The sequence below is a fragment of the Bemisia tabaci genome, chromosome 3, assembly GCF_918797505.1.
Source record: "Bemisia tabaci chromosome 3, PGI_BMITA_v3".
Lineage (NCBI taxonomy): Eukaryota > Metazoa > Arthropoda > Insecta > Hemiptera > Aleyrodidae > Bemisia > Bemisia tabaci.
Genome location: NC_092795.1, coordinates 58,338,668 through 58,364,430, shown reverse-complemented (window position 1 = coordinate 58,364,430; position 25,763 = coordinate 58,338,668). Strand labels below are relative to the sequence as shown.

General features: G+C 41.6%; 1 protein-coding gene across 1 annotated transcript in view; it reads right to left on the bottom strand.

Moving 5' to 3' along the window:
• The window catches only part of LOC109030732 (protein spitz), a 269,815-nt gene extending 244,916 nt beyond the window's left edge, over positions 1 to 24,899 (bottom strand). The window contains exons 1-2 of the mRNA XM_019041830.2: positions 24,580 to 24,899; positions 11,831 to 11,982 (exon numbers count right to left, since the gene is read on the bottom strand). The gene's annotated coding sequence lies outside the window, so the exon portion shown is untranslated. The remainder of the gene's footprint in view (positions 1 to 11,830; positions 11,983 to 24,579) is intronic.
• Between the last annotated feature and the right edge of the window lie 864 nt (positions 24,900 to 25,763).

Below are 25,763 nucleotides of genomic sequence, written 5' to 3'. Positions count from 1 at the left end.
GTTTGGTACTATGATGGATCTTCCCTTCGAATTTATAGGTTGGCAACGACTGAATTTTTCATGTGGGGAGGTTGGCAGCCCTTTCAAGCCCTACACGGCCTCCAAATAACGATTTTACTTATGAAAGTCTTCGAACCTAGGTGTACTCTGGTTTCACTTCAATGGGTCAAGTAAAGGTTGGCAACAACTACAATTCGGTTTCGAATATTTCGTGGAGAAAAGTTGGCTGCCCTTTCAGGCTCTAAGACCTCCAAGAGCAAACTCAATCGTGATAGGCTCCCAACCTCGGTGCTTTATTTTCACTTCGATGTTTTTTTTTCAACGCATTTGATTGGTTTACGGTGATAGCCAACGTGACGTCACAGCTGAAAATGCTCCCGGGCTTTGTTTGCACCTCGCCGTACGTTATAAATATAGGCACGAGGGGGTGGATCGGGCAGTCCCTGGCCAGGACTCGTTGGTAAAGGTATTATGTGTTGCATGTGTGTTATATGTTTTATATGTGTTATATGTTATTTATGTGTTATATGTTATTTGTGTGTTATATGTTATTTATGTGTTATATGTTTTTTATGTGTTATATGTTTTTTATGTGTTATATTTGTTATCTATGTGTTATATGTTTCTACTGATGCGTGTTGCGTATGTGTGTTGCGTATGCGTGTTGCGCATGTGTGTTGCGTGTTGCTTGTGTGTGTTGCGTGTTGCTTGTGTGTTACATGTTCCTTGCGTGTTACGTGTTGCTTGTGTGCTATATGTTGCTTTTATATGTTACGTGTTGCTTTTAAACGTTACATGTTGCTCGTGTGTGTTATGTGTTGCTTATCGCATGCTAGTTCTAATTTGTTGTTCTTTTTTATTTTTTGAGGTTTCTTTTCTCTTTGTCTTTTAGCGATTTAACGCACTTCCCGGTGTTGGTTCCTCCTCTTTTTCTACTAACTTTTTTTTTTTTTTTGCTTTCTAAAAGACAAAGAGCAAAGAAAACCAGTAATTACTTGTAGGTTCGCGTTTTAAAGTAGAGTCCCCCAACCCCTCCCGCGTAGTAACATAATTTCAATTATGTTACTTTTTTCTTTTTTTCTTTGTCTTTTGAAGCGTGCCAGTAGGGCTCGCTCTTTTTCTTTTCATTCTTTTTCTTTGTCTCCCCTCCCCTAACAGAGAGTGGGTCTAGGAATTTTAAATATTCTAACGCCTCGTAAATTTATAACAGGGGGCGTACGATACCGTAGCTTTGGTTCGAAGGATGCAGTGGTGTTTCGGCACTTCGTTCAGTCGGCCGGCGGCCATCGCTTTCCTACGACGGCTGAATCCATAACCAGGACCCGGTATGGTGCAAGTTAGAGGGCGGTAAAAGAAACCCTCGGCCCTTCTGGCGAAAAAAAAAAAAAAAAAAGATGGTCCATTTGTACGGGCGGGAGGATACGTAAAACTCCTTCATCCCTCTCTGTTTTTTCCGTAATTAGTCATGAAGTGGATTGGTAGGCCTACGGGGGAAGCAACCACTATAAAAAAAGAAATAGTGTATTTTCCGAAGAAAATACACTAGCAACGCGCCACTGAACTTACCTCCTGAGAAATTAAGTGTTTATAAAAGTCGGTCTTTCCCTGGTAAAAATAATCTGATGGCTATCGCCAAAACACAGTGATGTCATGAGTTTTGACTAACATAAATTGTGTTTTGGTGATGGCCAACTGATTATCTTAACGAGGGTTTCTCTAAGGTGGTGTGGAAAGAGTTCCATTGATAAGAATCAAGTTTTCTCGTCGGTTTTTCCCAGTTCAAATTGATGAGTTAGCCGTCACCAAAACAAACATTAATTGAAGTCATATGTGTTTTGGTAACGGTTAAATCTTAATTTTGAAAAGGGGTTCTCTAAGGTGGTGTGGAAAGAGTTCTTCTGAGGATAAACCAGCAAATGGCAGGAAGTAATTGTAAGTCGCGAAATAGCTTTCTGAGATATTATGTAACACGTTACTTTCATTGAAGCGAAATAATAATATGGAAAACAGCTTTTTCTAGTTTCACACGCAGAAAATTCACTTGTCCTCAGTGTTTCAAAAAAAAAAAAACAAAAAAAAAAACAAGAAATTAGGAAGCACATTGAATTGAACGTCTTTATATTAAAAGGAACCATATCCATTCTGACATAATCCCTAAGATCCATAAGAATGCATGCTTGGCAAGGCTTATGTCCCAACGGATGTAGTTTCTTTTGAGTCAAATGCGTCCAATTTTGGTTGAAGGAAGATTACTTTCGTTATAGAGCGAAATTGCTCGCTTACAGACAATCAGCAGCGATATACAAATAGAGGGAACGCAATAACAACGATGATATAGCCCGAAATGTGACGAGGACAAAAAGCGCAAAAAATGGGTAACCAAGGCTAAAAATTTGAATTTTATTGATCCTTTCTTACTCATTTTCTTTGATTTTTTATCCGTGTGACAGAAGGGGTTAATGTCGTACTGATCTCCAGACTTACTGGCCAAACGTAAGTCCTGAAAAAACGCGTTTTCACGTCGGTCTCTCTTTCATAAAAAACCGTACTTCGCATCTAATCCGGATCAGGGCGCATGATGGAGACTCAACTCTGCCGTGCTTAATAAAAGGTCTTATCATTATTTGTAATTTTCCGAATTTCAGCTGATAGAGCGAGAATTTTCTAGAAAACTTAAGAATATTTTTCTCTTCTAGGGATTCTCCTTGCTCTTGAACGAAATGTACTTGAAATTTTCAAAGAAATGTATTTATCGTACGTATAAGTTGATCGGATAAAATTGTCTGGAAAGAAATACTTGTCTTGGGGGAATGAGGATACAGAAATCTCATGGCAAAATTCAAATTTATAAACGACCTTCTTTATTAGCGCGGACGCACTGTATGACAGAAATGAATCAGTGAGAACAAAAACACACCAACTCTGTAGCTCGGAAATGCTCAATTTTCATTAAAGACAGTCAATTTCCATAAAGGCATCTATTCCAGCTTGGACCTTTAAAGTGTCCTTAAGTGCTTGTCCTTCGGCACCAAAAAACTTTTTCTTGGACTAACTTCTTCACCTACTATGCAGTTTTGTGTGCGTCTTGATTATTTTCATTTTTCCGAGTTGGTGTGTTTGCGTTCTCACTGATTCAAATTTAGAAATAGAATTCCTGAAGTTTCCACCACTAACGTGTTCCACCACTTCCCGAACCGCCCACGCTACGAATAAAATTGTATGATGACCTCTGGAATAACCTCTTCAATTTTGTAGATTAACCCTCCGACACCTGAGCAGATTCTGGCCTCCGACACAAGATAGGGCGTATTTAAGTTGTATTTATTTATTTACCTTCGTATAAAACATGAATTTGTTATATGTTAACATGCATCATAATCAAAAGCCCAGACCCACAGTGTACTGTCGAAGGAGATCATGCGAGACCATGCCGAATACGAATTTTTGAAGCTATTGGAAAATCTTCCGGAGTTGAGCGACAACTGTGATTTTGTCTCCCCGCTGCTCGTCTCCTTCGATGGCGAAAAACGAGTGTGAGGATCTGATTTCCGCTTTGAGAGGGAATTACAAGTCTTTCATGATAGATACAGGGTCTTAATTGACGAGTTGTTAGGAATAGTTGTTAGTCATTTGAGGTTGAAGCAAGTACTTTCTGTGAGGAGGAAATTAGTCGAATTTTTGCGGGAAGGAAATTGCGTTTCGATTATTTTCTTCAATACCCCCCCCCCCCCCCCTCACAAATGAATTCGGGCTTCAACAGTGTCATAGTTTTTGCAGATTTCACAAACTCTTCTTAACACTTGCTCTTCTCTCTCTGTAATTCCGTTTTTAGGACTGTCTCGGCACAGGCCTCGAGCGGGGGAGGGGAGCGTAAGGGGGGGGGGGTTCAGGGAGCCGCCTCCAGTAAAATTTTGGATTTTTGAAGCATCAAATCGTCGCCTTTTTAACAAGAGGGCGTATCTGCATTCTGCAATGAACCCTGTCGGCCGTATGATTCAATGCTTCTCCGGGCGTACTTACGCCCTTATGTCGGCCGAGCGACGAAATATGCAGTTTGGGTAAATTTTGTCATTGCTAATTGCCCAATTAAGTGTCTTTCGCCTTCTCTTCTCCGTCCTTTCTGTTTTTCTTCCCTCTTTTTCCGGGCGAAACGGGGGACGAAAGCCCCCCAGCATCCGCCCAAGTGTCTCGGGACATGAAAATGATGTCGGTCACCTCGAACTATCCAAGATATATATTCTCCTCATTCCTATGACTACACACCTAACACCCACCGAACCTATAACACATCCCAATCTTCACTAATTTGTCTAATGGATGGCCGTGGACTCCTCAACTGGAGTGAGAGGAAACAAACCACCAGAAGAGGAAGTTTTCGGGGCTTAATTTATTTGTAAAAATTAATTTGAAAGTTTTGTGACTGGCACGAGGCATAAGTAGTAGTGACAATCCTGGGTTTTCGAGTGAAGTTTGGAGGTGTCGGCGCTGTCGGGCGGGAGACAAACAGGAAGAAACGGGAAGAACAGCTGACTGTGATTGCGTAATGGATTTCGGGAGACAATGGAGCGGAAACGCGTGTGAGGAATAGAAAAGGCCATGGAGAGGATGGATATACGGCCGCGGATGGTATCGGGGAATCGGGGGCCCGGGAGCTGCATCGGGCATCGGCCAATGGGCCATCCGACCCCGGGCCCCGGGCCCACGGGCCACGTATCTCCCGATGATATTTGATACTCCACACTCCACGCTCCGCACTCCATACACTCCGCACTCTTCAGGAGCTTGCATCCGACATCCCACCACGGCCACATACCCCGTCCACCGCCTACAACCCCCGATCGAGCTCTTGCATGTGTCAGGAATTAGCGAATTAAGTACTCATTCCAGGGTGTCTACAGGTTTTTGAAAACCAATTTCAGGACTTTTTCGGGACCTTTTCAGAACTTTTTCAGGACCCTCGGAGTAGTTTTGCCGAGTCAGGGTCTACACTTACTGCTAATTTTAATGGAAATCGAGTCCATCTTTATGAAAATTGCTGATGACTAAAAGAATCCATGATATGTGTGTATAATCGGAGACATTTTTTTCTACGTAACAACTTCACTTTGACTCGCGAAAACCGTGAATTTTTAAATTTTTCGGGACCTCGAGTTAAATTTCCGGACTTATTCGTGACTTCGGGACCGGTCAAGCAAATTCTGGACTTCTTCAGGACTTTCGGAATTTTCGGGACCTGTAGACACCCTGCATTCCCATGTAAAATTTCGCAAGAATCACGATGGTGCCACTAGTTTATGACGTCATCCACCGCGGTAGTGACACCCTTCGTTTCTTCAACCTTGCTTACATCAGCCAGGGAAACGCACAATTGCATTGGTTTCCATCTTTTCTGCCAATTTCTATCCTGAAAATATGTTTGTTGCGTGTTTAAAACAGAACCGCGAAAGCATGCAGAGGATAGCTTTTATTACTGTCTCGCCTAGCACTAGCCAAACGTGAAAATGAATAGTACCCTCTTTTACATAATGGAAATAACATTGGTAGATTTTTAATCATTCAAGCGATTTCTGAGAATCTTTCGGATGATTGGTGGCAATTTGACAAAGAACGGTGGCTTCTTTCAGGACAGTTTTCCGCTCAGACGCTAGTGAGTCTACTTTCTCAAAACTTAATTTTTGCACTTACGGCTCTCTTGTCTCCTCGCTATCACGGCAGGGATGTGAGATCGAGGGAAGAATTTCAATGTTTTAAGCGGCAGATACACCTGTGCATGCGAGTTACAAGCGCTTGTAGAAAGTGAAGCACTAATAGGAAACCAGAATTTTGATCGCGCGACGTCGAACTATCGAAATCCTCTTTGTCTAGAGGTGTTTCACTTTCAACAAGCGCTTGTAACTCGCAGGGATATCTGGGCCTTCAGGGTTTAATTTTTATCTAATTTTGATGAACTCACCATTCATCGGTAAGAACTTGAAAAATCGACAAGATACGTGGGAATCCCTGCGAACTGTTTAAAAGTCAGCTCACGTCGAAGCGGGAGGATTAGTGGGAGGAAAAGTGTGGTGGTATGTCCTCGGAAGAAGAATCCGGTAGGAGCTGCCGGGCTTGATCGTTGGAGAGCAGGTGACGCACGAGCAGGATGACTCTGATTTCGAAAGATCAACAAACGAGAGCAAGCAGCGAGCATCGATTCCATCGGTGATTGCTGCGTTTCGGCTTCGGCGACTGACCGAAAAGGACGGATTGTGTCAGTTCTCGAAACTGGGCCTCTGACCATCGCTGGAATGCGAGTGCATCGAGAATTTACGTCCTCGTGGATAGTGGTAGTTTTCTACTCCCTCCACGGTGACACTTATTCGAACGTATTCCTCCCGAACGGAACTACGTGCATCACGACGTGAGCCCTGCTCTGCGTATATCCTTACGGGTCGCAGGGCTCACGTCTCGATGCACTTAGTTCCGTTCGGCGGAGATACGTCCATTTTTCTAATAGAAATAAATCCATCGTCGGGCCCCTTTAACTTGTGTCCCAACGGGTCTTCATCAGCGCTCATAGACGCATGCGCGTGCTCACGCATAATAACGAGCTGCCCCCCCCCCCCCCCCCCCCCCCGCACAGTATAAACATCTCGCAGAAACCTGCCGCCTGTCCGTGTCTCTCTCGCTCCGCATCCATCGAGCCATGTTCATCTTCCTCTATTCCTCTCTTTAAGGTTTTTTTTACTAATAATCCTCGTTGTTAGACTTTCATTCCAATGGCCTTGTCTATCGCTGACGTATACCCTTGCCTCAAATCAACCCCAAGGCCCGCGGATAAGAGAATCTGCTTATCCATTTGTTGGAACCCCAGCCGCCACCCACCCACGTGCAGCGGTATCGGATTCTTTCACACAACTTCGGGCGCCTTCTTCAGATCTACGGATCGGTACCGCCATTCATGAGGATGGCTTTCTGACTCCATTTGTAAGGTAGGGATCGTAGAGTCTCTGCATTCCGCGAGGTTAACGATTAATGTTGCCTACCCTATGGAATTCGTCGTTTCCTTCACGAAAGCACGCAACTACATTTCGATGTTGCCAGGGCTGCATATCAACCTCGCACACTGTTTGTGATTATCATCCTCTCACAGTTTTTTAGGATTTTATGCATTTCCTTGCACAGCTTGGCAACAGCGCATTGGAAAATGCATGGAGATAATAGCATCTGACGGTGGACCCCGTGTTTTTGTGAATTTAAAGTTTTTAGCCTTCAGATTTTAACGATGAATGAGAATAGTTTTACGATAATTAAAAAAGACGTGGGAAATGACGATTTTGTATGCAAGCGCACTAAGTTTTACTAATTTCGCGATCAAGAAAGGAGTATACTTTGGCGGTGTGCTGAAAGTAACAAGTGCACGTTTACAATAAAAAGCTATTAACAAGTATCCTACATTACCACCTCTTCCTGACTGAGCAAAATTCACAGCATATATTGACGGTGAAACTACCAAACCACGTATCTCGTTTGCGGTGTTTAAAAATCTACGCTCGCATTTTATTTTTTTTGAGGTAGACCAAATCAATATCATTCCTTGAAATTTTCACAGAATTTTCTCCGCACGAAGAGGAAAAATCACAGAAATTTTCAAGACTGGACATTCAGTAGTTTTTCATTTAAAAAATAAAGTATGACAGGAAGTCTGCGACGTCGCAAACCGAGATACGTGGTTTGGTAGTTTCACCGTCGATATGTGGAAAAAAACTACATTAACACCACATCAGTTTTTCCACCAACTTTATGGGCATAACCCGTGACTGGCATGGAGTTTACTTCAACAAATGGAGTCGAAAGCTTTCATAGCAAGCATCAGTGGAAACTTTACTACCCTCGTCCGAACGTTTATCAAGTCTTGAAACCATTTTAGATAATCGGAGTAAGGCTGAGGTCAATCTGGACTGAAGGCGCGAGATGGACGATAAATGGGTGAAAATGAAGTTGCAAGAAGGAAGTACGCTGGGCGTAAAATGTATAAGAAACTAAAAAGACAAAACCACATTACTAATATGCTTTTGAAATGGCTACTTATGAGAGGTGACGTCACTGTGACTTAAGCACGCTCTGGTCAAATTATTTCGACAGTGCGCTTTGCCACGGAAGCTCTTGAAAAAATTGTTTTACGAGTATCTAAATGATAGAAAAACGCTGAAAGAAAAATGAAGCCTGATATTTGCAGAATAGGAGAGAACCTAGATAGATTACTATCTGACAAACATTCTGAAGAACCTTAATTCACGAATCATGAAGTTTTTATGAGCCACATTCAACTTTACCGATCGAAGTGATCGCTCGACCATTCAGCTGTAAATATGCGAAGAATTTTTGTAGGGCCACGCGATTCGAAGAACCGAACCGAACCGAACCATTCCTAATTCCTGTTACTTCTTGCCAATGACAAGAGAAAAAATATGAAAAACAACGAATAAAAAAATACGATTGATGGTCATTCTGTATCATTTGCTAATATCAATTTTTGTCTTCCTCCTTATTTGCTTTTTTTTTCTGCTTAATCATTGCCGATCATGACACAAGTTGAACTTGAAACTTTCCGACTCCGCCATTTCATTTATTTTATTCTCTCTTTTTAATTCCCCGTTTTACTCCTGTCCCATATCGTTTGACTATTTTATTGCATTTTCCGAGCCTATAACGACCGTTTTCGGTTTGCATGTTTTCCGCGACCTCAATAGCACTCTAATACTGCCGTGCTGAGGATAAACGCCGTATGAACATTCGAGACCTTCCAAATTTCCTTCGTTGAAATGTTTGTTTATAAGAAAAGTTATGATTATTTTTCCTTGAAATTTTCAGGAACCTTAGGCGAAATTGCGAACAAAATTATCTGAAAAATTGGAGGAAAAATATTTAAAAATTTTCCCGGAAATTCGAGATTTACCAGAGGAAATTTGGCAACGCCTGAAAGTTCATACGGCGTTTTCCCTTAGCACTCTAATAGGATTCCTCGTTCGCTTGCGATACGTGCATCTTTTTACTGCACTTCCTCCCCTCTTTTCCCCCACAAAGCGCCCCCCTCCTCCCAAACTCATTTTCTTCCGTTTTCCTAGTTTTCCTTCCCGCTACGAGCCTTTCGGTTTGGTGGTCAAACTGTTCTGTTCTCCCCCGCTTTTCTCGCTGTTTACGTCTCGTGTATGCACGAAGACTAGGATCCCATTCATCATTTTTAGGGTTGTTATGAAGTTTTTCTGCCCGACCGAGAGAATACCATCCTCTGGGAAATAAACATTGAGTGCAATGCGGCAGAGTAGGTATGCGTTCAATCACCTTCCCGTAAGTGGTCTGAAAATGTCGAGGAAATCTTTACAGGAGAAACGGGACTGCGTGTAGGCCCCAAAGCGATCATATTTATCGAAAAATTCGACTGCAATTAAGTTCTTCCGGATTTATAGGAGGCGGTACCTAAAATCGGACCCTGTGACACAATCTATTCATAGTACCGACTGAAAATTTGCAATCGTTTTTCAACAGATTCGGTGTAGGAGACATATGAAAATACGGTATTTTCTTCGGAAAATACACCAAAATTTTGCGATTCCCGGAAAAATAGGAAGATTACTTGGAACCGGCAGCAAAACAGCCGAGAAGAGAGTAAAAATTGAGCGTCTCCATTTTTCACGCTTAAAAAAAGTCATGGTAGTTTTTGTTATTTTCTTCATTCTGTCTTCCTTCCTTTATTTTCCTTTACGGTGATTCCTCCCCGGAAGTAATCAAACATCCTTACTTTGAGCAAATTTTGCTAAATTACCAGTTTTGCTTTTCAATCTTTGTTAAAACAGTAAAGCAACATTGTAGAATCATCCTTCGGCAATCTATCGGTGAAAATTGTCTTCCAAAAACCCTAGATTAAGATCAGCGGGCCGCAGATTGAGAGCCCTGTGAAGAGAACTATTTTTTCAGTGCACATCCGTAGAATGTTTGTTTACTTCGTGGGAGGAATCTACCAACTAAAATCAAGAACTACTTGCTTGGGTATGAGGTGCGACATCGGGCTGCCGATTCGATTACCCACTTTTGAGCCCAAGATTAACCACCGGATTGTTTTTTCCTCACCGATTATCCACCGGTTCCAATTTTACTCACACTTTACCCGCCGACTCCAGCTTTACACACTTTTACCCACCAGCTTCAACTTTACCCACGTTTACCCACCAACAACACCCAACTTTACCCACGTCTACCCACCAGCTTCGACTTTACCCACCGTTTACCCACCGTTTACTGCTAAATTTGAATTTTCTTAAGGTTATCTCGTTGGATTTTGGTGAATAAGAAAATACCCACAGATTACCCACCGTTGCCTGGATTACCCAAGAATTACCCATTTCTCACCAATTACCCACCGGAATTCAAAATACCCACGAAATGGGTAGTTGCCCACGAATTGGCAGCCCTGCGCGTCATTGGGCTTGCCGAAAAATATGATCGGGAGGACACGGAGGATGCAACAAAGGCGAAAAGCGAGTCCTTAGCTCAATTCACGGACAAGGTCATGGACAGGATGACGTCAAACTGCAATTGCCCAACGTAATTGGACATTGTTATTCACTCAAACTGGGCCCGGGCCGAGCCGAGCGATAAACGGTAAGAAACCCGCCGACACCGAGGAGTGACAATTACAGGACACCACTATTATCCATGAGACAGTGAGTCATACTTCATGGAGATGAGCTCAGCTCAGACCGGAACCGCGCGGATACGGCTCCACTCCTTAAACTTCGATGACGGATACTGGCTACGTACTCGGAATAAGATGCGGTTCCAGCTATATGCTATCAGCAGAAATTCGTATTGCGATGCGCGCTCAACAGGTTACCTATTTATTTTAAAAGGTTTCTGTTTGAAGGCAATTGCGCGAGAAATAAACACGTGCAGCACGAGGGATGCGGGTTTGATAATCATTGACAAGAAAAAATACTCTTGATTCAATCAGATTTATGCTAAAATCAAAAGGGAATCCGCTCAAATTAAGAGGCTGGGTTCTTGATTTAAGCTTAAATCCGATTGAATCATGAGTATTGTTTCTTGTCGATGTTTTCAAGAGTCTGGACTATAGATCCAATGTGTTCTTTTTTTCCAGTGAATTGCGCGAGACATAAACTCGTGCAGCACGAGGGATGCGGGTTCATAATCGATTCAACCAAAAAATCAATGGATCAAATCGACGTTTTAACCCCAATTTATCGACCGAATCGATTTTTCCTCGAGGTGAAAAAAGGCAAAACGACGCGACGACGGTGCAGTTACATTCGAAGAAAGAGTGGGAGCGTAGTTATTTTTCTGGATCAACATCCTTGTTTACTTGACTGTTTTGAATTCGAGCTAGATATTTTCAATTTTCTACTTGTTATAACAGCAATCCGAAAACAAGCTTTTGCACATTAAATTGGCGATCAAATAACGAAAAAGAGGCTTTCACCGTTCCAAGTTATAGTACACAAATGCAGGACAAGTTGAGCGACTGGAGAACGTTCTTGCGTGTAAAAAACGCCTTCAAAATGGAATGATACAAATTCACGACACGCGCTCGAGAGAGGACCTTGTTTTTCTTGCACCGATTTTTCTCGCGTCGTTCGCGTTAACATTCAAACTAATCCGCAGATCGTTCTTCAGTTCTGGACAATGGACATCTTATTATTTTTCTCGATTTTTCCAAAAAAGAAAAAAAGGTAAGCTAAGACGAATTAATTTTCGAGATAGGCCTTATCCTCGGGCGAATCGCGGTTGCTCAGCTCTGCTTTAAGAGGAAAAAAAGAAGAAAACAACGGTGACTTACCGGTAGACGTGTCATGAAGAAGAGACAGGGGTGGCGTTGAGAAGAGAAAAGGGTAATCCAGGTAGGGCACATACACATTCACTATGAAAACACGGGACTCGAACACATACGATCACACTCTCGAGTATTAGAAACGAATCGCGAACCGACACCTGTAAACAGATAAAAAAAGGAATTAGATCAATGCTAGTAAAGAATCAAGTTAACTTAAGCATCTTGTCAGGCAGTGTATTGTCTTTACTAAAATAAGAAAGCACGTCACAAGAACACTTGGAGGTTACCAAATTTCTCTTGATAAAAGAGGAAATTTCAAGGAAACTCCGAGGTCCGGGATCTTCTATCTTCCTTTTCTCTCTTCATATTTTACAGATTTATTTGGCGAGCAATCCCGCGCAGGGTATCTACACGGAGAAAATTAAATTGCTGATTTAACAATTCAATTGCTAAAATTAGAGACTGCAATGTTTCAATGTAGATTTTATAACAAAACAATGCTACTTTAACCACCCCCATGGTTAAATTAGCTTACAATACTGGTTAAAGTAACATTTTTTTGTTGTGAAATCTACTCTGAAACATTGCAGTCACTTTTTTAACAATTAAATTGTTAAATCAGCAATTTTATTTTTTCCGTGATGCCATTCAAATTTCTTACATATTCAGTGCCTTTTTATTTCTTTTCTTTACTTTCCCGAAAATTCATTTTTTTGGCGATTCTTAAAAATCTTGGCTTTTTCCTTACTTTTTCCTCACCTCACACGCATTTTTAACTATATTCGGATTGGGCAAGTGGAGTGATGAAATGGCAAAGGAATAAACCGAAAAACACGAGGAATCGAACCAGGAACTTATTAAATGGAAATCGCATACCCTCAAAGCTAATTCTTAGAGTTTATCACGAAAATATTCCATTTCCGTACCTTTTCTGTACCGACCTTCTAAAATCCGTGCTTTTTCAGGGTATCCGTACCAGTGGCGTGGCGTGCTTTTCGATATATCGATTGTTATGCCATTTAAACCTATGGTAAAGAATCGATTATTAAGAAGTTCGCTGCGAACACCCTGTTTATCGATCCTTTTCCACAAGTTTAAATGACATAACAATCGATAAATCGCAAAGCACGCCATGCCACTGATCCGTGCTTTTCCCATACGGTAGACACCCTGCCGTGGTACCTGGAAATTTCCAAGAGAACCGCGCAAAACATTTCTCGGAACTTAGAGGAAATTTGCGACAGCATCTGAATACTCGCATGACCTTCCTTAGCACGGCAGGGTTGTAAAAAGTGCGGATTTGCGGGTTTTCAACTTCCTAGTAAAGCTCGGAACTTTAACACGCACCTTCCGAAACAGCCTTGCTTAGGAATCTCCTCGGGAACTCTCTGAAAGTTTCATCGAAATATCATCACTCAAGAAGCCGCGCCGAGGTTTCAAGTCAAACAAAAAGTTTCGAGAAGCATTTTAAAACATTAGACAACTTCTGGATTTACTATCTTTCACAAGTTACAAATTCTGTGGGTTTCCCGCAATTTTTCCATGTTTCCTGGAGTGAGAGGAGAAAAATCACGATAAAGTTACCGTACAGTTATTATTTTTACATGTTTCCAGGTAAATTAAATGAAAATATTCAAACGTGGGTTGTGTTTGTAACTGCCGCGAAAGTCAAGCGAGGAATTGCGGCATGAATAGTCTCCGTTTCGTTTGCATATTTATTATTTATTTCCTCGTTTATTTTATTCAATTTGATTTGAAACTCAAACCACCCAAATTTCGAGCCGATGAGGTGCGGGTGCAATGAGCGACACATATTGTAATCACAAGCGGAAAAAATCGAAGGCGCTCAAGCTTTTTCAATGGTCAGGACTGAACGCAACTATTCGTGTTCTTGGGATATCCGTGTTGCATACTCGAAAAATTGCAGGCGCTTTGGTTTTTCTTACGAACAACGTATGGCTTCGTGGCAATCGTGCTCACCAACAAATCCTCGAGATTAGAACGAACCATGTTGTATCACGGCAGCGTTGCCAAACGGTGCAAATTGCAGAAAAATACTATCGGTGGTGATTTGCGGGGTTGAGATGCACGATGCCTTCAAGGAAATGTTTTCAGTGCAAAACCTGCACCATTGCGCAACGTTGCTATAATACAACATGGCTTATTCGAACGCTGAAGATTTCTTGGTGAACAGGATTGAAAATGCAACGTAGAATCTCTTTGAGAACTAACAACCAAATCCATACGTTTTGCGTGAGAAACGCAGAGCGCCTGCAATTTTTGTGTATGCAACACGGACATCCCAAGAACACGAATAGTTGCATGCAGACTCAGCCATTGAAAAAGACGGAGCGCCTTCAATTTTCTCCGCTTATGATAACAAAATGTGTCATTCAATGCATTCATACGCCAGCGTTGCACAGAATAGAGCGGTTTTGGCATTTAATCGAATTGAAAAAAATACATGATCATGATCAGCGCTGTTTGCAGGGTCACAAGTTTTATTTCACTTAAAAATTACCTGACTTTTCAGATATTTTTAACGTGAGAATGCCCGACTTTTCCCCGTTTTTTGGGCACGGTTTCTGATAAAATTTCTGATCACAAACATTTCTGAGCATGAAGTATCTAAAATTGAAAAAATGCAAGGTTTGCTGAAGGAAAACAATTTTCATTCACAGCAAGTTTCCCCAGCTCTTCCCGCCTTAAGAGAGTTGGGGCAAAAAGTCTTGAGAGTAACTTAACAATTCTTGCGAATTTTTCTCCTCTCAGTTGACGAATCTTATTTGGACCGCGTTTAGCAGAAAGGAACCGAGCCACATCAGCTATGGCCAAATTTAACTTTTTACAAGAGCACGTTTCTGCGGATCCCTTTAAAAACATTAAGGAATTTGCTTCGTAATACGCAAACAATTCACTTAAATTGGCACAAAATCCGCAAAATCGTGTTCATGTAAAAAAATTGAATTGCCCGATTAAAGGCAATTGTTGACGTGTCTTGATTCCTCTTGCTTAACGCGGTCCATTTTTCTCTACTTATTGAAAAAAAAAAGTTGATTTGAAATCCGTCTGAGGATACTCTGTGCCCTAAGAAATATTTAGAAAGTGGCAGCACAGCAGAGTGGTACGAGCTTCGATTTATTTTCATGACGGGAGGGTCCCGCGGTCCAGGCCCCAAGCGGGAAGCGGGATGCGTCCTGCTTCACAGTCGTACACTTGATGGGACCCAATTAGATAATTCACCGTCCATCGAGTAAACTATCAACTCCCTCCTGGTGAGTCAACCCTGTTTACATCTACGTTGACAAAGATGACGCAACAATTGCCTCCGAGCTTTTCTAGGTCAGATACATCTCAATCTCGTCTCCCAGAAATCTCGCGGAGGCGGATCCAGCAACTTGGCGACGCCGGATTCCCTCCGTTTAAACCTATGTTAAATAATCGATTCTTGTCAGAGCACCTGGCTCCTCAAAGAATCGATACATTTCCATAGGTTTAAATAGAGAAAAACAATGTTGCCACTTTGCTGGAGCCGCCGATGAATCTCCATTTTCCTCGGATTGTCCTGCTTACCTCCTGCTTGTGCGCAGAATGTAATGTAAACGTACCCTGAAGTCCGAGTCAAAGTTTTAGTTGAGAAACATTAAAATGCGGATCGGCGCTCGAACAGTTTATGGACAAAGTGTTGGTGATTTGGACGTTTTTAAGCTAAAAGGAACTATGTTGCACGCAAACCTTATGCACATAGTTCCTTTTAGCATAAATGTGTCCATTTCGCCAACTTGCGTTACATTCATTGCGTTAACGTGCTGCGCTGCCCTGATGAATGGGTTAAGTTGGATCCGAAACGCGTCAGCAGTTCTATCCTGTTAAGGAAGAATGCCGTATGAGCCTTTAGATGTTGCCAAATTTCCTTCGGCAAATCACGAATTTTCGAGAAAATCCTCCCGATTTTTAAGAGAATTTTGTGCACAGTTTGATATAAAAATTCTGAAAATTTCAAGGAAAAATATTCATAACTATCTTTGAAAAAACAGTATTTTTTGAGAGAAAGTTTGGCAACGTTCGAATGCTCATACGGTGTTTTTCCTTAAAATGGTGGCGTTGTCTTCTTGACTGGTTGTAACTAGTGTTTCATCGAACAGCACTTTTCACGAAGAGGGAATATGCTCGAATGATGAGCTCTTCCCTCAAAAATGAGAATTTCAGTTCTACACTGACTTTAACGCATGTTGGCAAAATCACCAACACTTGACACGGAAAAAGAGAGGTACGGGTTGTTTTTTGACATGAACATTTCCAATGAATTGTGGAACGTAGTACCTCAATAAATTGGGCAACTAACCCAAATGTTGCGGTACTACCCAAACTTCAGTTGAGGTACTGCCACGATTAATTGGAAATGCCCTAATCATCCAACAAATTGGGTTTGTACAACAATTTTAGGAAATAAGCTCTGACACTTTTTTGTACCTCGGCTTGATAAATTCAAACTACGCTTTCAACAATATGTATTCCGACCATTTCTATCCCTCGCTCTTAGATAGTCATATTTACTTAGCTTGCACTATTCTACCATCGCTGCAGACAAAAAACTAACGCCTAGATTGAGTAAAAGTACACATCACCTCAAATCTATTGAGCTCTCAACGTTTAATGTTACGGAAGGGCTGAAAATATCGTAGCACGCGCCTTCCTTCTATCTTATTCAAATAACACGAGATTTTGAATTGGTTGAAGGTGGAGAAGAGAGGTGAAAGGGAGGGAGGAAGCGGGAGATGGAGATCTTTTTAGAAACGATGAGCTCGGGTCTGATCTGATTGTTTCGTCAAAAAGTGATGCGTTTTTTAATTACCCATGTCGACTTTTGTGGTTCGTCTGATGGGTGAACGGGGCAAAATATTAGGGTTATAATGTAAACTACTCATCTTCGGGTAAATAGAGGGAGGGTCGTATTATACTGGCGCGCAAAATGCCACGTTGCCAAGCTCTGAGGAAAATGCTAGGGTGATCATCAACCCTTTATGGTAGAACTCGGAACCTTCTTAACTTCCATACTCCTTAGTCCTTACAACACTCGATACAGGCTACTTTCTTCCGCCGACTCTATTCGCGCATACAATTCGACTGATTTTATCCACTGATGAGTTTCCAGCTATGCACGGAGTCAGGAAAGTCATCATTGGGGTCCAGGGAATCCAGCTTCACAAAATTTTCCTTGCAAATTATTATTTTAAGCTATTTCCCACCTTTGGTTTTAAAAAATTATCGACCGAAGATTTCCCTCCCCTTCCTTGAAAATTCGAGGCTTTGCCAATGGAGTATAGTGCCTAATTTTGCTATCAAGTTCTACTCATACCTACCTGTTAAATTTGAAAGCTACGAAATCACCGAAAAGATAAGCACCCATTTTTTTGGGCAACGTCTGAACGTTCATGCGGCATTTTTGCCAGAAGTTTTGAGATTAGTTCGTTGGATTAGTTCGTATCACAGGCGCACCAGGACACTCGGAGAGGGAAAATCATAGAATCCGAGGAACTTGGCAACAGCGGCTCACCCGGGGCCAGGAACGGAGGGGAGGCGGTGAAAGGGTGCCAGGCACCACGCTCATTTGTAGTCCAACTTGAATATTAATTTTTGATTAGTGAAAAAAGCTGGGGAAGGTGTGAACTCACGTTTTGACCAAGACCGCCACGAGCCACGTGCGTTTGATAAGGCAAACACCTACACTGCCACACTGTGGAAGAACGTCGTATAAACCCTTCAGGCGCTGTCAAATTTCCTTCGAAAAATCACGAACTTCCAGGAAAATTTGTGACCATTTCTCTTCCTGTTTTTCAGAGGATTTCGTTCGTAATTTGATCTAAAAAGTCTGACAATTTCGAGGAAAAATAATCAAAATTTTCTTCACAAATAAATATGCTCTGAGAGGAAATTTGGCAACATTCGAAAGCTCATACGGTGTTTTTACTTAACACGGCGGAACACCTTAGAGCTTAGGGCCTCGCTGCCTGGGGTCTCGCCCGCATAATTCCGTTGTTTTCGTGTCTTTGCTCCTCGTATTAATTATAGTCGTCTTGTCGTTATGGCGCCACATCCCTTCTTCCGTTCCGAGTTCATTACTTTCGACTTTAGTCCGATTACCGATCATAAAACTCTTCCATCACAAATCAGAAAAAGGATTATCGATAGCGCGTTTGCCCCCAGAAGGAAATGAGCTGTCAACATTAGCTGAGACTTGGTCGGTCTGTTTTGATGATTTGTTTTATTTTCAATCTATGAGCGCCCACGTTCAATTTCTCCGGCCGGTGAGGTTTCTTGGTGTTGCTTGGTGCAGAAAATTCTCTATCAAGCGATCATAAACCGCTTTAACCGAAACATGCTTTAATTCACCTCAATATCGCAGCAAATACGTCAATTTTCCAGCAGATTTGTAAAAAAAAGAGAAATGAAGATATTATCCTATCAGTATCGAGACAAATACGCAATAATTCCGGCGGTGTCCTAGAACATGAAGAATTACGCGTATTTTACCTCAATATTGCGGCATATACGTGATTTTTCGACGGTTGATTCAGTACATTACAAATCACACATTTTTCACCTGAAAATCGAGGAAACTACGCGATTTTCATATCGTTGCGAGCGTGACATTCATAAACGTCAGTATTTGAGATAGACGAAAAGCTAAAATTTTCCTTCAATTTCGCGTGATACCACATACCTACTCTGGAGTTCGAATAGTTGCTTGCTAGGTGTCCGTTCCTGAACAAGTGAAAAATTACGCGATCTTTATGTCAATCGCGAGAAATTCGCGACACTTCTAGCAGATTAGCTTAATCATAAGCCGTTACACGCTTTTCATCTCGGTATCGTGAGAAATGCGCGATTCTTTCAGTGGTCGTTTCAGAAAAATGAGAAACTACGCAATAATCATCGCAATAAAGTGGCATTTCGTCCGGCGATTTTGTAAAATCATTATAAATTACGCGTTTTTCACTTGGATTTCGCGTCGGATAAGCGCAAATTTTAGAGCGCTTGATTAAAAGACTCGAGGAATACGCATTCCTCACCTCAATATCAAAGAAAATACGCGATTTTTTCAGTGGTTGCATTGACTCGTGAAACATTAAGTACGCGTCATTCACATAAATATCGCGGCAATTACCCGATGTTTCAACTATTGATAAAGTGTATTCAAAGATCATCCCTGGTAAAAATTGACAGTAGAATCTATGTTCCTATATACCATAGACCTACGGCCGGCTGTAAGATTTCCAATAGCTTCTATAGCTGTCTACACAATTTCTTATAGCCTTTTATAGCCGATGGCGAATAAGCACCTCACAGCCAGGCGATAAAGTGTATGCTAAACGTCACTAATTACGGATGCTAGGACTTAGTGAGTTTTTGGACCACTGCTCTCTTTTTGGGCCGTAGTACCTTGATTTATTTTGCGAGGAAAGCTCCGTACTTTTGATGGATGCCTGCCATTCCTAATATATTAGAGCGCCTTCAGTTTCGTATGATACTGTGCAATACCTCTGGTGTGAAATAGTTGCTTCAAGCGCCGTGGCACGCTGCGGCGCGGCAGGCGGGTAGCCAGCGCGAAACGCGCATTGGCGCCTACAAACCTAACAGGGATACTTCACGCGTTGCGCAATGCGTGAAGTATCCCTGTTAGGTTTGTAGGCGCCAGTGCGTCGCCGCTCCGTTTTGTGTTAGGCTCTAATATTTAATCTGGCGGAGTCAGCGTTATTCAACTCATGATTTTGAAATGTTTGCACATCCTGTATGGATTATTCTCGTTTTAATTTCTCGTTGTAATTGATGAAAAAAAATATGTATTAAAGGAAAATATAACGTGTGTTTAGTAAATATTAAGGTGGTTCCGTATCAAACTTAATGATTTCCAAAGCACACGAATTTCTACACAATTTCTTATAGCCTTTTATAATCGATGGCGAAAAAGCAACTGTCAGGCGATAAAGTGTAAAGCCCGGCGATAGGAACTATAGCCCGGCTGCATAATTTTTTATCGCTTCGTATAGCCCGGCCGTATGATTTTCTATGCATTCTATAGCCAGCTATATGATTTTCTGTAGCCTTCTTTAGCCGGCTATAAGAATTCCTATGGTATTTTGAAACGCAGCTCTTATCGCCAATTTTTACCAGGGCTACATTTTCCACCTCAATACAAATGAAAATACGCGATTTTTATATCTATGCGAGCATAACATTCATGAACGCCAGTAACAGAGACAACAGACCTTCCACTGACCTCTTGGCGACAAGTGGAGGCTTCCACTTTCGGGAATTCAGCACTTCCTTAGGTACATATAAAAGGGAGCAACTGTCATCTTAGCTACTGGATCGATGATGATCTTGGGTGACGTCATGAACCGAACGAGTTTGCTGAACTTCGGTATGTTTGCAAAACTAATTTCTAAACATGTTGTGAACTATCAATCTAATAGATTGGTCGACGGTTGAATGTTGAAGTCCCAAAAGTACTTCCATCATGGCCAAGATACCAGTAGATGGTCTTATGTCTCTAGTGAGATTGAGATATGCGAAAAGCTAAAATTTTCCTTCAATTTCCCGTGATACCACATACCTACTCCGGAGTTCGAATAGTTGCTCGCTTGGTGTTTGCATTGACCAGTGTTCTATCAGTGTTATAACATTTGTATCTTAATTTTTGTTAACAGTCAAAAAATACGAAATTTTTCCAGCGGTTTTATAAAAAAAAATGAGAGATCACGCGATTATCTTTTCAACATTGCGGCAATCTCAGTTTGGGAGTGCCTAAACTGATAGGAAAATGAGACGATTTTAAAGGAACGCCGGATGGATTTTCCAATTTTTAATTCAAACCAATGTTGCTTGTGCTTCAAAATTTCCGGAAGATTTCTGAAGTTGTCTAAGTGGTCTCCGACTTTCGCACAAACCTCACGAAGGAAACCCAGTGTCCTTAGCGAAGTTTAAAAACTTTGCTTTGCAGGGGTCCAATTTTCTGAACAGTTCCACGAGCGAAAAGCCAAAATATGTCTTCATTTTTGCTCGATATCACATAACTAATCCGGAGATGGAATAGTTGCACGCTTGATCTCTACATTTAACGATGCGAGCGTAATATCTTTTCGGTTCATAAACATCGATCATTTGAGACGGACAAAAAGCCTTGATTTTCCCTGAAGCCTTTTTTTTTATTTTTCCTTATTCGCCTGATTCCGGAGAGTTCCAATAGTTGCGCGCTTCTTGTCCGCTTAAACGGGGGTTGATTCATCAAATATTTAAGGACAAATATCCATAGACAATAAAAAATGCGCCATTTTTTTAGCGATACTGTAAAACCATAAGTCAATTGGACAGCGTTAAGCAGAAAGGAACCAAGCCACATCAGCTATTGCAAATTAATTCGGGCAATTTAATTTTTTACACGAAAACGGTTGTGCACATTTATGTGCAAATTTCAGTGAATTTTCTGCAAGGTGCAAAGCGAATTCCTTAAAATTTTCAAAGGAATCTGCACAAACGTTCTTTGGTAATAAATTAAATTGCCTAGTTAAGTTTGACAATAGCTGATGTGGCTTGGTTCCTTTCTGTTAAACGCGGTCCAATTATCGGTGATTTTCATCTCATTGCCGCGAGAAATACGCAGTTTTTCTGGCGCTTTTGTGAAAACGTATACCTATACGTAATTTCCACCCTTATATCGCGGCATACACGCCATTTTTCAGGGATATTGAAAAAACATGCAAAATTACTTTAATTCACCTCAATATCGCGGCAAATACGCCAATTTTCCAGCGGATTTGTAAGAAAGTGAGAAATGAAGCAATTTTCATCTCAATATCGAGACAAATACGCGATAACCTCACAAAGAAAACCCAGTGTCCTTCGCGAAGTTTAGAAACTTTTCTCTGCAGGGGTCCAATTATCTGAACAGTTCCACGTTCATTTTCGCACTTGACCCTCCCTCCTGCCTTCCGCGAACCACCCGACCACCCGTCAAGTCATCTTCGTCCTGGCGTAAGGACGTAACTACACCTGGCAATGAACCCTGTCCTCCATAAAACCCAATGCTTTCCCGGGCCCATCTCTAGGTGTAGTTACGCCCTTTTGTCTACCAAGCGACAAAGAATGCAACAAGAAACGGGAGGAAGATTGCTCTGGGTCGCGTACGACTACTTCGGATGCAATTTTGAGTGCAGTCGCCATTCGCCAAGCGGCAAGTTCCGGGTGATTTTGATTTGAACTTAGAGGTGGCACGCTGCGCGGCCTTCAGCTTCATCGCGGACCACCAGTGGCGTGGCGTGCTTTGCGATGTATCGATTGATCTGCCATTTAAACCCATGGAATAGGATCGATGAAGAGGGTGTTCGCAGCGAACACCTTAATAATCGATTATTTACCATAGCTACAAATGGGAAATATCGATAATCGATCGCCACGCCACTGTTGACCACACTACGACTGCCGAGCTGTGACGCTTACGCTTCAGCGCTCACCTCAAAAGACGACCGGCGCGGGGTGCATCGAGACCGGAGTCCCAAATTGCACCAATCATCGACCGACCAATTGGGGGACCCGCTGGTTCGGCAGAATCAATTTTGATTAACTTCGACCTACTTTGCCAACCGCAGGAATAAGAGGGGACGGGGGATGAGGATAAAGGAATGGGTCCGGTTATACTTACGCATTGATTTTATTGGGGCTCCAAAATGTGTCGCGAGAGAAATGCCTCGAGGTTTTCGCGGGAATTTCACAGGAGGGTGACAATTACCGATTGAGAGGCGTTTGAGTACCTATTACGGTAGGTACGCACTTCCTCTACTGCCGTGCTAAGGAAAAACGCCGTATGAACATCCGAAAGTTGCCAAATTTCCCCTCTTCAAATGTTAATTTTTGAGACAAATTATGAATATTTCTATCTGAAATTTTCTGATAATTTAGATCACATTGCGAAGAAAATTTTCTGAAAAATTGGGAGGAAAATTTTCACAAGTTTCCCTGATAATTCGTATTTTACCAAAAGAAATTTGGCATCGCACAGAGGTTCATACGGCGTTCTTCCTTAGCACGGCAGTCTAGGTCAACCCCCCCCCCCCCCCCCTCACTCACCAGTACGCGCGCACAGTTACTTCCCTGTTGAGACCCACCCGTGTTCAGCACACTCAAATCCAGCATGATTAATTGATTGGGATTTAATTGCATTGCAACATTACGAAGTTTCATCTGACGACCGATTTTTTTATTCCTCAAAGGCGTGCTGGAGAGCATGTTCTCTTTTGAAACTATCAGGGAATTTTCGTCAAATTAGGAAGAGAAATTTTGAAGTTGTACCTAACCAATCTTGTGGAAATTCATCAATTATCATATGAAACTTTGCAACATTTAATGAAATGGAGCCACTCTGTCTCTTTTCCTTACAGTTAAGGGTCTTGGTTAAGATGCTGAATTTCCACATGATCATCATCATTGCTATGAGTTCTTCAGTGGCGTCATTTTACCAAAACCTGGGGGGGGGGGGGGGGGGAGGCAAGTGACCTGACATGACCCAAATATGATAACTAAGTAAACAAAAATGAATAATGAATCTGAATTTTCGTCTAGGCCTGGGAAAATTGTCCCTCCTGCCCCCCCCCCCCCCCAAGGGTGGCATGAAACGTAAGAAAGAAATGAAAGATAGGAAATTTCATGGAATATTTCATGAAATTTCATGAGGCTGTGAAATATTTCAAATTTTCCAGGGGCTACAGTATGCAACCCGCACACAAACACACAAAAATAGAAGAAAGTCACAATTTTTACAATTGGCGGAACATGAAAAGGAACCAAATTTCGTACTATTTCATGAAATATTTCAGGTGAAATATCAAAATTTCATTTAACATGAAATTTTGCCACCCTGCCACCCCCTCCCTAATGACGGCACAGGCGCTCTCTGACCCCTTAAATTTTCAATTTTCGTCGCAGTCCGTGTCGCAGAAAATTTAACAAAAAACATCTCTCGCTTGAGGGGACTCAAATTGATTGGACGTCCAGCACCTTGAGGTACAAAATGAAAGAGTAATTTTTCCTCAAACAGAGGCCCTTACATGGGCTTAGGTAAACTGCCCATTTGAAGGGGAGTATCTAGTCTTTCACAACACATTCAAAACACAGTCATCCTGCTTAATTTTAAGATTATGTACTAAAAATCAAGCTTGATGGAAACATTTAACTTGAATTGCTGAGCAGACCAGTTGGTAAAGGTCTTCCAAATGCGGCAATGAGTTAAGAGATGGCTCAATTTATGAGATGGTACTATTGAAACCAACTAAAACTTGCATAGCCAAATAATGCTATTCTGCAAGCATGCGTAAGCATTGAGTAAGATCACGACACTAACAACACTAGTCAATTACTGAACTCATCGTGAAGCGTCGAAACTGCAGTCCCAACACCTGCTTGAAAAATCACGATAATAGATCAAACAAGTTAGTGAGGAGCCAATGATCTGATGTAGCTCAATGTAACAAAACCATGAAGAAACTGATAACTGATGCCAGATAACCTGTGAAAAGCATCCTTGTAAATCTCGGATCATGATCATAACCATAACCATAACCATAACCAAAATGAGGTGCCAACAAGGTGTGAAGTGAGAGGGCCGTAATGGATCAGAAGAATGGTATTCACCTACTGCGGCGGTGAGGGATAAAAGAGAGCCAAAGGCTTGGAAAGTAGTGAGGAACATGAGTACTCACAATGATAAAGAGATCGAAACTCCGATGAGATAAACAGGATCACGCGTTGAATTGAGCAGTCGAAAACTTTTCATTTAATTTAAGATGGGAATCTGAGGAAAACCGTTTCACAAGAATCGCACGATAGTGAACAAAAGCTGAAGATGCTAAACACGAAACAATTAATTTAAAACAAATAGGAACAACTTCCGGAGAAATTTTCAACTCGAGGAAACAAAACTTAACAATCAGAGACACGAGTTCGCGGACGTTACATTTTCCCGAAAATTGCACGGACGACTGAAACTGTGAGAGGGGGAGGCACCTATCATCGGAAGCGTTGCGGCCTGATGGTTAGGTAGCTTTTAAATTTTTCCGCACTTCGATTTTGATGGTTTCCTCGAACAAGAGATCGATTCTGCAAAGAGGATAAATGAACTCATCGATTAGGAAGTATTTCAATCGGTGGTTAACGGAATTTCATTTGATTGGAGGAAGATTATGTTTCGATGTTTTGATTGTACTGCGCGAGTGTGTGTGTTGCATCACTCACGTCTGAGGAAGATGCAATGTTGCCAACTTGATACGTGCTCCTCGTTGTTGCCGGATCAGCATGCTCGGTGCTCGATAGAAAAAAGTCGCAGGATCCAGAAATCGCCATATTTCTCTCGATAAAAGACGCATTCACGGGGTAAATTCAGAACATTATCCTTTCAGTTTCGTTTGCAATTTAGCCTAAAATAACTAAAAATTTCCGGGGAAAATATGCATTAACTTTCCTTGAAACAAAATTCTGTCGGAGGAAATTCGGCAACATTTGAATACTCATATGACGTTCTTCCGTATAGGGGCAGTACAATACTGCAATTCTATAGAAAAAAGCCGTATATAAACCTTCAGGCATTGCCAAATTTCTTTAGATAAAAACGAATTTTTTAGAAAACTTGCGAATATTTATCTCCAAATTTTTGGAAATTTTTTTACGCAATTCAATCTAAATTGAAAATTTCGAAGGAGCATATCCCTAATATTCCTCAATAATGCATATTTTAATCCGAGGAAATTTGGCAACTCTCGAATTTTTATAAGGTGTTCTTCCTTAGCACGGCAGATTAGGTGGTAGCAAATATTATGAACACAGCAAGGATTTCCTGTAAGCGCGGAGTTAGGGGGGGGGGGGGGGGGAGAGTGGAAATCCTCTGACT